Source organism: Balaenoptera ricei, chromosome 19 (genome assembly GCF_028023285.1).
Source record: "Balaenoptera ricei isolate mBalRic1 chromosome 19, mBalRic1.hap2, whole genome shotgun sequence".
Taxonomy (NCBI): domain Eukaryota; kingdom Metazoa; phylum Chordata; class Mammalia; order Artiodactyla; family Balaenopteridae; genus Balaenoptera; species Balaenoptera ricei.
Genome location: NC_082657.1, coordinates 39,849,348 through 39,862,010, shown reverse-complemented (window position 1 = coordinate 39,862,010; position 12,663 = coordinate 39,849,348). Strand labels below are relative to the sequence as shown.

Below are 12,663 nucleotides of genomic sequence, written 5' to 3'. Positions count from 1 at the left end.
TTTTAACAATGAAGTAAGAGAGTAAGCCATTTTGTCACACTTATCATCTTGTATTTTTTTTTTTAATGTTGCGTTTCTTTAGGAATTTTTGTTTAAATTCCTCTACTTTTTTTTAAAAAATTTATTTATTTATTATTTATGGCTGTGTTGGGTCTTCGTTTCTGTGCGAGGGCCTTCTCTAGTTGCGGCAAGCGGGGGACCACTCTTCATCGCGGTGCGCGGGCCTCTCATTATCGCGGCCTCTCTTGTTGCGGAGCACAGGCTCCAGACGCGCAGGCTCAGTAATTGTGGCTCACGGGCCTAGTTGTTCCGCGGCATATGGGATCTTCCCAGACCAGGGCTTGAACCCATGTCCCCTGCATTGGCAGGCAGATTCTCAGCCACTGCGCCACCAGGGAAGCCCTCATCTTGTGTTTTTTGTAGCACATTTTAAAATTATTATAAATAACACTATCTTTTGTGTGTACTTTTCTTCTGTATCTGGTGGTTTTGTCTGCAGATTTCCAAATAGAAAAATTCAATATGTGGGCACATACACATATTGTTTCTTTGATTCATGAGTTTTCAGCAATATTGAGATGAATTTCCATGTCTTACCATTAAGTCAATTATTAATTAAATTAAAAATTTAAAGCCTCTCTTCACTTTTTTCTAATTCAAAGAGTAAAATCCTCATGCATTTAAAAGTGAGATTTCTCACTAAAAGTACATTTATACATAAATAGGTCATGGCTTAAAATTGAATTTAGATTTGGAAACAGGAAAGAGCTCTTGTAAAATACATTAATTAGGGGCATAGTTATATTTTCTTCCTCAGTGAAAGAGGAAGTCTGCCATAAAATTCATCTCATTTGTGCTCTTTGATGACCCTGGGGAAGTGGTAGAGAAGGTAGTCAGCTTTGAATTTTGAGGGAAGAGAAAAAGTCTAGAGATGGCCTATTCCTTGGCCAAAGTCACAGTGAGAGTTGGGACTCACACCCAGGTCCTCAATTTCAAAGCCACTGTTCAGATATCTTTGAACTTCTCTTTTCATAGGCAATAGTTATGGTGTAGTGGCTTGCACAAAACAGAAATGTGTTAATTGCTTAAGGGGAATTGAATAGTTTCCTCCTTTGCTCCTTGGCTATTTGTTTGTTTACTTGAATCTCAAAAGTTCACCATTTACAGTGTAATATAGTGAGAAATAATTGACACATAACTATATATTAGTTTCAGATGTATAACGTAAAGATTCACTAATAGGTATATATTGTGAAGTGATTATCACAATAAGTCTAGTTAACATCCATCACCACACGTAGTTATATTATATATATTTTTTCTTATGATGCAAACTTTTAGGATCTACTCTCTTTGCAACTTTCAAATATACAACACAGTATTATTAACTGTACTCACTGTACTGAACATTATATCCCCAGGACTTATTTACTTTATAACTGTAAGTTTGTACCTTTGGATCAGCAATGGATATTAATCCAGCACACATCCAGTCAGCATTCACTGTGTTCCAGGTGCTAAATTAAGTATAAGGAGACAAAATTCACAAAGGCTAATCTCAGCCTACAAGTATCTCACAATCCATTTTGGCAGACAGACTTTTTTTTTTCAACATAAATACAAGGAAGTATGATGATGCCATTTAAATAATTTATATCTTAAGAATAACTTACCATGAAGTACAGAGAATAAAAGCCCGCTACTAAGTCAGAGGATTTGGGCAATTTTAAATCTCATTGACATATACTACCATTTGCTTAATTAAATATTGTCAGCATCATTTAAGATTTACATTTTTACTTAGCATAATGAGTGTTTATCTCAACACATATTCATTTTAGCCTTATCATTTCCAATGTGACAGATACAAAGTTATCTGACTTATATTTTAGAAAGTTATGCTGGTACTGTTGTGGAAAATGTAATGGAGAGAAATGATACTTGAAGCATATACATAATAGTTGCTTAATAAATATTGATTGAGTGAAGTTGAGGTTTTTAACTAAAGCAGACACAATGCAGAAGGAAATAGAGGCTAAATTTAATAATCAATAAAGTCAGCCTAAGTTCTTTAGCTGAAACATCAATATGTGAGTGAAATGTAAACCTTATTGTGTAAATGTGTGCGTAATTACACTTGATTGTGTTCAAATGAAAACAGAGTGTTAGTTGTTCCCAAAGAATCTAAATTTGTCAATCTCTGAGGCCTTTGTTTTCTTTTTTTAAAAAAAATTGAAATTGGTATGAATGTATGTGTGTGTGTATAAACACAGAAACAGATTCAGAATACTTTTTAATATTTTCTATTAGAAAAATATAGGAAAAAATGTACAAAGACCATTGAGCATTTGGATTTTTTACTTTGTAAGCAAATGGAAAGAAAATACCCTTCCTGGTGACCAAAAGATGTGTACCAATTGTGTCCTCTGGGAAATAGACTCTGAGGTGGAGTTAGGAAAACAAGTGACTTACTGGGGGTTAATGACTGTGAAAGATAGAAGAAGCACTGTCTTAGTTCCAGCTGCTATAACAAAATACAATAAACTGGGTGGCTTATAAGAATCAGAAAGTTATCTCTTAGAGTTCTAGAGGCTGGAAGTTTGAGATCAGGGTGGGCATGGTTGGGTTCCGGTGAGGACCCTCTTCTGGGTTGCAGAGGCTGACTTCTCCTATCCTCTTGGAAAGAGAACAAGCTGGCTCTCTGGCCTCTTTATACATGAACGCTAATACTATTTATGAGGGCTTCACCCTCATGATCTACCTCTCAAAGCCCCCACCTCCAAATACCATCACAGTGGGGATTACAGTTCCGTGTATGAATCTGGAGAAGGACAAAAACATTCAATCCATATCAGAGATGAAACAGAAGTAAGCAGGGAAGTCCATCATACTGTGATGCAGACAGATCTCATACCCATGTAAGTTAGGAGGAGAGGACATAGGATAAGGCAATGTAGGTTTGACAGCATCTTGGCCAAACCCATAGAGGTCCCTGGAACAAAGATTTCTCTTAAAAGGAGTCTCATGGTGCACACAAATGACCAGGCTTTATTATCACCTGCCATGCACAGTCATTGGCTGGGATGTGTCTGGGAAGAGTAGGTCCTCTGCTTGAATCTTAAAACCGATCCTAAAAATGCCTCAGCTGGAGGTTGTTGGCTAACTTCACTCTTGGGCAAGTTCTTTCTTGAGAAGAAATCCAAGCAGTAGGCCTTTGTGGCTGCCACAAGGCATGGCAAAAACAAAAGAGAAAACGTTGAGAATGTGTGTTTATTTAAAACAATAATACATAAAATTAGCTTGTGCTTGGTGAATTAGTCAAAAACTGATAGTAGGAGTGTTAATAGGTACATTTATTGGAAAAAAAAAAAGGCTATTGTGCTATTTTGACTTATAACAAGAAATGTATATTTGGTCTTTGTCCCAGTATCTGGCACAGAGCTCCTAAAATCCTTAGAATTTCCTAAGAGGTGAGAGTGATAAAGGTGTCTTTTGTTATGTTAACCAGGTGACTTAGGGAACCAGTGTTCTGATTAAAGGGTTGGAACTTTCAGTCCCACCCTCAGACCTCTGGGGAGGAGTAAAGGGCTGGAGTGTGAATCTTTTGCCAATGGCCAATGATTTCATCAATCCTGCCCTTATAATGAAGCCTCCATAAAATCTGAAAAGGATGGGGTTCAGAGAGCTTCTGGATTGGTGAACAGGTGGAGATTTGGGGAGAGTGGCACCTGAAGAAAGCATGGCATCTCCGCACCCTTTCCCCATACCTTGGCCCATGCATCTCTTCCATGTGGCCATTCCTGAGTTATATCTTTTTACAATAAACTGATAATCTAGGAAGTGAAATGTTTTTCTGAGTTCTCTTAAGAGCTCTAGCAAATTAATTGAACTCAAGGAGGGGGTCGTGGGGACTTCTGATTTATAGCCAGTTGGTCAGAAGAACAAGTAACAACCTAGACTTGCAACTAGAGTCTGAAGTCCAAGAAGGGGGATGAGGGAAACTGTGATCTTTAATCAGTTGGTCAGCACGGGTGACAGCCTGCGGAGCCTGATGCTACCTCTGGGTAGATAGTGTCTGAACGGGGTTGAATTGTAGGACTCCAAGCTTGTATCTGGCGAATCATTTGGTGGGATGATCTTTATAAAGAAGATTGCCCATTGACCACTGTCAGCAGGTCACTGATGCTAGAATATTTTCAGTAAAGAAAAGGAAACCAGAACATAGGAGTCAAGAATACATTTATGTGTCATGTTTTATCCTCACAAGAATGCTAAGAACAGAACTCTGGACTTTGGAACAGAGAAGTTCTGCTGCCCCCTTGCTTGCTACTTTCTAATTTTCTGGAATTATTTCCTGTTGCCATATAACACATCAATCACTCTGTCAGAGGGAGAGCTTCTCCTCCTGTTTTAGGTATAAGCTTAACACTGCAGAAAGATTTGCCATTTTTTCTGTTTATCATCTTCTTTGAGCATCTCGTAATCAGTAATTATCTTGTAATTGACTTGTTTATAATTCTAAATCAGTTTTCATGCTAGAATGTATAGTTCATGAAAGAATGGGGCTTGTCTCATTTGTTCATTTTGCATCCCTATGCCTAGCAGAGTGTTTGGCCCCTAAAGTCATTCAATAAGTAGTTGAGATAGGAAGGCAAGAAGAGGGTGGGGTGGGGAGGAAGGATAGAAGGAAGGAACGAATTAATAAAGAGAAAGAGAATAGCTTGCCACAGCTCAAAGAGAAGATGTGTGAAGCACCAGGTAGGAAATCCAGCTTGCTTTCCAGCATGTCTTCCTTCTATTTTTGTGGTGGGAAGAACACCATTGTAATCTCACATGTGATTTTTGTTGTTGTTGTTGAGATCCACTTAAGACTAAAATTCATGTCATTTCCAAGTCTCATACTATGTCTTAAGTGTCTAGCCAATGCAATGCTATTCTGGTACTTGCAAAAATGAGCCTTGATTCAGCGATAAATTCTTGCCCAGATTTAGTTCTAGATTAGATGTTAAGATAGAAAGGTTCAGGGGCCATTGCAGAAGGAAGGAATGGTTATTAATATATCACCCTATTCCAGAGGTCACTGTGATAGTAATAATAATAATAACAGTAAAAAAGGGAAAATATTATTGTGTTTCTAAACCACGGTACAGAGGGAATAATTTATGTCTCCGTTTTGCAACTGACAAAATTGTGTTTCAGAGAAAGTAACGTAAAATGCCTTCCCCCTCTTTAAATCAAACTCTCTGTCAAATTATAAACAACAGGAAAAATAAAAACAAGAATGTAAACAACCACCACCTCATTTATTGAACACGTATTATGTTCTCGGCAGTGTGCTAATTGGGTTTGCATGCATTATCAAATTTAATTTAATTTATTCCACACAATATTTTGAGATAGGTACTAATGTCATGTCAGTGTTACTGATGAGAGAACAGAGGATCAGAATTGATACATTTATTACAAAGGTGTTTGAAGCAAGATTCAAAGGGAGTCTCTCTGATTGCAAGATCCAGGTTTTCAGCATTCTCCTGTACCCCGACTTGACTTCCATGCATTGTAGCTTGTGCCTGGGGCTGCCATTGGTTTACAAACGGACCTGTAGAACTTGGAAGCAGGCCCAGGTCTCCTTTATACATAGACATACGAGGCAGTTTGGTGTCAGATAAGATGTGAGGCAGTAGTAATTATAAAATGAATTGTCATTTTTGTGAATAGCTTCAAAAGGCTGAAAATAGCTTATCTGTATTCTATAAATGTTTCCTCTTTTTTTGTTTCCCTCTCCCTGCCACCCCCAATACCATATGTTTGCTTGTACCATTTTGGGCACAGACTGGGAGAAATGTGACATTTATTTAAAAAGCTACTAATTTGAGGACACCAGTGACAAAACAGTTGCAGTCCATCCTAAATGGCTGAAGATGGAAAATCTAAATAAAATGCAAGGAAGTGAATAATAAATGCTTAATTATCTAAAGAAATCAGGGTGAAGTTGCAGGACAGTCTAAACTTTCCTCCAGGCAATCAAGGGTATGAAAAATGACCAGCTTAAAAATAAACTAACTTAATTCATTGACTTTTTTTGAAACTCAGACTATCATTCTTCATTGGATACAAATAACATTTGTCTCAGTGGAACCTGTAAAAATGAGCTAAGGAAAAAAATACTCCTTGGGGGAAAAAAAAATCCATGTAATGAATGGTTGTCTTTCCTAAAAATCAAGATAATACATAGAGTCTTCATGGAATGCCTTTGGAATTGAGTCATTGTTTTACCTTCTGAGCCAAAGTGATAAATTGCAAGCATACAAGGTCTCTTTTTTAATCAAGATTACATAGATTATCATTTCCACTGCCAAGGGGACTGCCCAAAGGATTTTCTTGTGCAGACCTTTGAGTAGAAATATTCAGATAAACTCAGGCTGCCCAACAATGCCAGGATATGCACTGATGAGTGAGAATGTCTTTGTAATTCACGTTAACTCATATTTAGTCAACATCTACACTCTGATAAATCATGTGCATTGAGGGTGCAATGTTGTGTATGATAAATCCTAAAAGAGATGTATATGGGCAATCAAAATGGTGTGATAACATAGGACACATGCCAGAATTCATGACATAGGGACGGAGAGGAGTGCCAGCTAAACCAACTAGTATGGAAAGAGGAGATTAAAGAAGCCTTTTAAAAGGTAGTGATACCAAAGGTTGTGTCCTGAAAAACTGCATCCTTTAATAGGTGATTGGTCTGGGGTAGGGGGAATGGTTAAATAAGGCCTTTTAGCAAAGGAAATCAAAGGGATATGTGGTCAGGGGAAAAATTGGATAAGGAGGTGATATTGAGAAATTCAGTAGCTTTCACTTCCTCAATGGTATCAGAAGATTTTTACTTTAAGAGACATTTCTATATAAAATAAATTGAGGCTGTAATTTAGGAATCCAAACTCCTATTAATTTTCTGCATGACTTTGGCTGAGTACCATCTCCTCTTGGGACTAAGTATCCAATTTTTAAAAATACTAATTATAATGCTGTTTCCAATCATTCATGAAATTGGAGGAATAAAAAAGCGTATACTCCATACTTTGCTTTTGATCTTGACAAATTTAGACTATCTCGAATATTATTATTATTATTTTCTTTAAGTATTGAAAATCTGTCAAAGTCATAGTGGCTGGTGAATACAGCTTTTCTTTTCTTTTTTTAACATCTTTATTGGAGTATAATTGCTTTACAATGGTGTGTTAGTTTCTGCTTTATAACAAAGTGAATCAGTTATACATATACATATGTCCCCATATCTCTTCCCTCTTGCATCTCCCTCCCTCCCACCCTCCCTATCCCACCCCTCTAGGTGGTCACAGAGCACCAAGCTGATCTCCCTGTGCTATGCGGCTGCTTCCCACTAGCTATCTATTTTACGTTTGGCAGTGTATATATGTCCATGCCACTGTCTCACTTTGTCCCAGCTTACCCTTCCCCCTCCCCGTATCCTCAAGTCCATTCTCTAGTAGGTCTGCATCTTTATTGAATATTATTTTTATACTTTAATTTTTATTGAATCAAACAAAATGTGATGTTTTTGATTGAACATTTCCTCTTAGAACAACCCAAAGCTTTTGCATTAATGGTAGAGAGAAAGGTACTTCGACATTCTTCAATACAAGGCATCTGTTTCCATTAAAACCTCCGGATTTGGAGTGGAAAATCTGACTGAAAGGAAAGAGTGACATGGAGAGGGAGGAAGCTGGCTTAACCAATTGTCTGGGTCAGTTTCATCATAGCAGATAAAGAACCCCTTTCTAAGTGCTGGCTAAAAGCACCCATCACACAGCTGACTCACTTTGAAAATTACAGAACACCCCGGATCAAGTTCTCCCGTGAAGTGGGTGGCCAGTGGTGGGGAAGGAGCAGGTGCAGCTTCTTCTGTAACATGTGGAACCTCTTCTAAGCCTCCTGGAAGAAGAACAGGGGTTCTCCCTGAAGAACTCAGGCATGAAGCCAATAGACAGAAAGATTGGGGAGGGAGCCAAAGGGTGCTTTTCTCATCTGTGGAGACATCCTCCTAATGCACTCTTCATCCAATTTATATTTTCTTTATACAGAAAATAATTTTTGAGGAAAAAATACAAGCCTAGAGACATCCCTTTCTAACATACACACATACACACACAAAGAGAAACACACAGATACGTGTTCAGAGCAACTAAAGATGGGAGGAAGTATCAGTTTGTGAGTCTATGCTTGTTTAAGGCCAAAAGACTGTATAGAGAAAGACAGTTCCTTTATCATATTCCTTACATTTCAGGTAGAAGAACCACAAATGGATGCTGAATAAAATTGTAGGCAGCAACAAACAAACTAAGTGCTGGTGTCTCTGCACTCTTGTTTAATCCCTACACCATATGAAGTAACTATTTTTAAATATCTTATTAAAGATGAGGATTATGAAGAGGTTTAATAATATGGCCAAAGTCAGGCAGGTGACAAGTATTTGGTACATATAGTTCAAAGTCAATATTTGTTGAAAAAATGGATGAATGAATTAATGAGTGAGTAATGAGAATCTAATGTGTGTAATGCCACCTGCACCTATATTTAAACCTCACTGTGTTGTTTAGTTCCAACTAAATGATGATATGATGATGACAAAATGTCATTTTAAATACCTAATGGATTAATGTTCTAATCTGCACAGTATTTAGAGATAGTATTCTCAACAAATGCTATCCCTCCGTAGTCTTGCTGATGATTAAATTTTCATATCCCAGTGAGTATATCAGCTGGCTGCTTGCACACACTGACTTAACAATCATTTATTTCCCTGCCTGGAGTCTCTTGAGGGAGGTAAAGTGGGTTAAGTGTTGTGGTCACGAAACTGTTTTATGATTACTAAAAATAATCTCCCTACCCAATCTCCCCCACAACCCAGAACAATTATATGTACTTGGGTAAGCTGAAAGAAGTGACTGTCATGTTACTTACACCTTTGAACATTTTTTAAACTCAGAGGGAGCTGTCCCGTGCTGACCATAGCTAGAATCAAAGTGATGTATTTTCAGAGAAACCAAAGTCTTTGGAGGTGCGTGGTGAACAGAAAGCCTGAACTACACAGACTCCTCAACACGTAACAGCTGCTGTCACACTGGGGTGCTTTGGGATGGGTTTATGTGGAAGCAAAAGCAAAATACTCCCCCATGACACCCATCCAGCCTGAGTAAACCAGCTAGGATCAGGAATTTTTTTTTTCCCAGCTTACTATGAATCATGTCCCTGCAGAATTAAATTGTAGTTTCTATTTCTGTGGTGGTACTCTTTCTTTCCTTTGAAATATAGCTTTGAATTTCAAAATGGCTTAGGGAAGAAAGACAAGATGTGTTTTCATTGATTTTATAGCAAAGCATGGTTTATGTAAGGATATCAAAGATTAACCTTATATATTCAAAAATGCACACACACATATGCACACCCCTTTGGTGTTTTTGTTTAAGGATAGCAGGTTATTTGTATAGTTCCATCCCCACTGCACTCCATCCTTTTGGCCTAACTCTGCATCCCCAGCACTTGAGTATATTGAACACGTTACTGATGCTCAGTAATTGCTTTAAAATATTCTAGCAAATGTGACTTCAGATATAGCTCCCAAAAGGATTATCTAACATTCAGCTGTTCTAGTTTGGAAAATAGGGTATTAAATATCATAAAATGTTATCCATGATTTTATATATATATGATTTTGGAAGCTCAGAGAAGGGGGTTAATTCATACTGGACACCACTCTCCTTAAAGCAACTGAGATAGGTCTAGTGCACAGATAGGAATCCACTGAGAGGCTGGATTAGAAGGACTATATAAATATTTCATCTGTTTCCTTATAAGTCAAATTCCAGTAACATTCCTGTGAGATAATTTCCTCTGGACTTAAGCATGAAAGACCACAATTTTTCTTTATAAGAAAGACTATCCAAAAAAAAAAAAATTTCAACCATAATTACAGGGAATCCTATCTAGTTCTCACTCTGCACCTATGTGCCTAGCACTGTGTGCTCCTTGTGATAGTTGTACAAGAAACATGTTACAAATGAACCAATAAACATGGACAATTAAATCAAGGATGAGCGTGGTTAGAAAATGGGCTTCCTCAGAAAGACTTAGATGTTGTCAATTTCAGATCCCAGAGAATTTTGGATTTGAAAAATGGGTGCTTCTAGAAGCTTAGAGTGTATATTTGTGTTCTCATATTTAATATATATTAGCATCTGATCATTTGATTATTTGGAACCATTCGGTGTGACATTGCTTATGACAGACCAAGGACACAAGGATGTGCCCATAGATGCTACGTAAGACTAGCCCCCATAACACTATTGTGTCCGTTTATGTCTCCCTTTCCAGAAGCAGTGACCTCTCATGGCAGTGGCACGTAAACTGTATATTATATTCTGTTTATAAAATCAAAGGGAAGGAAGGTACTATTTATTGATCATCTACTATGTGCCATTTCTTATAATTTTCATAGTGACCATGTGAAGTGGGTGCTATGATCCTCATTTTACATAAAGGAAATAAAACTCTAGGCAAATTAATTTCTGGAGGCTGTCCAGGTAGGTAAAAGTCATAGCTGGTTTCCTGACCACATCTGTCTGATTGCAAGCTCTGCTGCATTAGGCTTTTTACGTCCTAATAGAGAGGACTGGGGGGAAAAAAACCCAACAACAATGAAAAGTCAATGAGTCCAGAAACTAAAAAGAAGAAAAAGAAGAGAGAGACTCTATAAACATTTTAATGCCCTCTTTTATATTAATGTTTATTTTCAATTCAGTAAATAGATATTTACTGATCACCTCCACTATCAGGGACAAAATGATGAGTGGGGTAGACATGGCCCTGACTTCTGGAGCTTACAGAACAACTAGAGAGATTTCGACATTAGTAATTATGTTAAAATACATCAATTAGATATTTTCTTGTTTATTGTCCAAAGTGCCATGAAGAAAAGATGTAAGGGAATGAGATAGTTGATTTATTATTATTATTATTATGGGTTGTTGTTATTTGAAGGATTGGATTGAATTTCATGAAATTAAAGTGGAAAAAATAACATTCTTGAATAATGAGAATAATTGGTTCAGATAAATATGGATGATTCAGGAATATTGGGTAAGGGAGTCTAAAGTAGAGCTACTTGCAAAGAATAATCAGTCTCAAGATAATCAGTTCTTCGTTTTTCAAAAACTGGAGGGACGTTCCACTTGGGGTGAAACCCTGATTCAGAAAAAAATTTGAGTGTAAGTACTGGTCTCTAGGCTTATATTTATTCCCTTAGTTAGAAGATTTTGTGACTATAATATAGAAATAAATGCTTATTTCTACCCATACAGGTTTAATCGATATATATAAACTAAATATCATTTCCAAACTCTTATGTGCCTGGTACTATGCGTAGAGTAAGTGAAAAAGACACAAGTTTTGTGTTTTCCTAGGCAGGGGCTAAGGAGCGTGTGGGTCTATAAATACAGTAAAGAAAAAAAAAATGAAATGGTTTATTTATTTTTGGCTGTGTTAGGTCTTCGTTGCTGCGCGCGGGCTTTCTCTAGTTGTGGCGAGCGGGGGCTACTCTTCCTTGTGGTGCACGGGCTTCTCATTGCAGTGCTTTCTCTTGTTGGGAAGCACAGTCTGTGGCACGCAGGCTTCAGTAGTTGTGCCATGCAGGCTCAGTAGTTGTGGCGCACAGGCTTAGTTGCTCCACAGTATGTGTGGTCTTCACGGACCAGGGCTCGAACCCGTGTCTCCAGCATTGTCAGGTGGATTCTTAACCACTGCGCCACCAGGGAAGTCCCAAGCCAGGCTGTTTTAGATGACCATGAGGAGCAGAAATATGGAAAAGTAAATTAGTGATTTTAGTGTTCGTAAGTTTAACAGGATTGAACTGGTTGGTAAATGCAAGCATAACCGTAATTAGATAGATTTTTTTTTTATATCTGGAGAGTTTCTTTAAAAGTAGTTTCCATATGCGGTAAAATTTTATTGTGTGTGACAGAGTACTATTGGAACTTTCCTTTCCATCCCATTAACTTTAATAATGTTGCTGTGGTATTATCTATCTTAAAAGTTACCTTTGCACTCTGACACCTGTGGTTCTCTTAAAGACAGGAATTGAGATCGCCTAATTGTGCTGTTTAATAACAAACACATTCGTGAGCTATAAATGAAAATAATGACTATGTTTACACAATGAAACAAAATGCAGATTTGATTCCCTTGCTCTCATTCTCAGCAGAGTATAAATTGGCAATCCCAGACACAAACAGTAATAATAGAAATGTACTAGGCCTTGGATAATAAAGCTAAAACATTTAGTGATTTGAAAGAACTGGCATCAGACCTCACTGGTCCTCGGTCCTCTTGCAAAACCAGGTCAGGGAAAGAAGTATCCCCATAACGTTTTCGTTCTCATAGGATTAACTTTGTTCTTTCTATGACTTGAGTCAGGTCACTTGAGTTTAGATGACTTGATATCAAAGTAGCATTTTTAACAATCATGTTCTGCTAACTTCATAAAATTGTATTTAAAAAATCTTTCCCTTGTGAGGCAACTGTTTGAACAAGAATTGTTAATAATTGGGTATCAAGAGAATGTTTGTAAGTATGGTACTTTTTCTC

At 37.4% G+C, this 12,663-nt stretch overlaps 1 protein-coding gene across 1 annotated transcript in view; it reads left to right on the top strand.

The window, feature by feature from the left end:
• Nucleotides 1-12,663, top strand: part of CDH8 (cadherin 8) — a 367,669-nt gene that overhangs the window by 180,068 nt on the left and 174,938 nt on the right. The window lies entirely within an intron of this gene.